Source organism: Diadema antillarum, unplaced genomic scaffold, assembly GCF_040938485.1.
Source record: "Diadema antillarum isolate AM-2024a unplaced genomic scaffold, OU_Dant_1.0 seq00000466_RagTag, whole genome shotgun sequence".
Classification (NCBI taxonomy): domain Eukaryota; kingdom Metazoa; phylum Echinodermata; class Echinoidea; order Diadematoida; family Diadematidae; genus Diadema; species Diadema antillarum.
In genome coordinates, this window is record NW_027271436.1 from 600478 (window position 1) to 602297 (window position 1820).

Sequence of the window (1820 nt, forward strand, 5' to 3'; positions counted from 1 at the left end):
CAATAAAAATGTACTAAATGTTACCTTCCATTTTCAATACTTTATGGGAGTTTCTAAAATGATACTCTCTTCAACATACCACTGTATTTATACAACTCTTCATTTAAGGCATGCAAATGGGATTCCCTACCTTTAAATATCAATAAAGGCCAAAAGCATGGAAAAAATGATGAATCTGGAGTCAAATCCCAAATCATCTGAAATAACAGTAGAAGCAATATTTTAAGAAATAGTAGTGTTTTTGTTTGAGGTTAAAAAGAGAAAAAGAGAAAAAAAACTTCTTTTTTAGTATTTCATTCTTGTCTGTCGTTGTGTTAAACTGCTTGTTTTGTTTTTTCATTGTTATCTTGTAAGGTATTACCAAATGAATGACATGTCATATTGTGCAATTTTTATTTTTGTGCCTTGGAGGGCGAAAGTGGATGCAGTTATTTGGAACATGTCTGCCTATTCACAAATCTGAATGACATGACCAAAGAGAATTCGCCACCAGCTTTGAGATGAGTTTGAATGCTCATTGCTTGAATTCGAATGCGCCGTTAGTGAATTTGAATGCTCCGACAATGAATTCGAATGGCCGGAATTTGAATTTGATTGCTGATTCAGTGCTGCGAGCGTGGAATGCGTGAAATCGAATGCTCGGATTAGGAACTTGAATGACAAAAGTATGAAATTGACCGGGAAAACCTATACATTCAACATAATTATGAGGAAAAGAATGTATGAGGACGTATGTCCGTGTGTGCTAACCTGTACTGTAGCCATGGAGGTGATTGCCCTAACTGATGCGATGCGGGGAATGGTCAGCCAAGTGGAGTGACCGGCGTTCTCGTTGGCCTTCTTCAGCAAGGGCCTGGCGAAACGATCGAAGCCCTCGACAGCTTTCTCTAAACACTTCTTCGGGCACATTTCCCATAGCAAAGGGTTGCTCCCCTATGCCTGGTATCAGCTGTGAGGCACATTCTTGATGCAGTATCAACATCACAAACAGTACACCAGGTCCTAGTAGAACCTTCGGCGAAGGCATGGTGTGTTACTCGCGTGTGGGCACTCTTCACCGCGTAAAGGCCTGCACTTTTTAGCGGTCTCTCGTCTGCGTGTGGCGAACTTGCAAATGAAATGCAAGTGTTCTATATTCCATATAAAATGAACATTGAGCCAACAATGACAACAAGTAAGTGTAGGCCTACACTGAACGCATGATTGGTTTTTCTCTACGCCCTATCAGAGTTATTCGCTGCTGTTGTTGCTGTTGTTGTTCTTGTGGTTTTGTTTGTATTTCTTCTCACAATCTGTAATAGTCCCTCTCGGAGGGAATATGGTACGGCTAGCATGAATGAAAAAAAAAGAAGAATATTCCCTCTAGTGCCTTTTGAAAATCAATACTCTTTAAGTGGCTTTGAAAGTGAACCACGTGGAAATAAAAGCTGAATAAACAGATACACACACACCCACACACATCTAATACATAATATATATATATATGTATATATTCATATACATATTATACGTATATATATATATATATATATATATATATACATATATATAGGCGATGTGCTCTTGTCAGTTAAAAACGAAAAAAAATGAGATGGAGGCTGTACGATGTATTCAGTATCATTTATTAAAAGCAAACAACGCATGCCTAATAATTAAAGATAATAACCAATATTTGATTACGTACTGTCCAATAAAAGAAACATTTTATTTATTTTTTTACAAGTCATTTATCATGTTTTCGACACAAATTACATTCCTACTGTAGATATATCTTGATATAATTAATGAGCATAGAAACCAATATTCGAAAATTCAATATG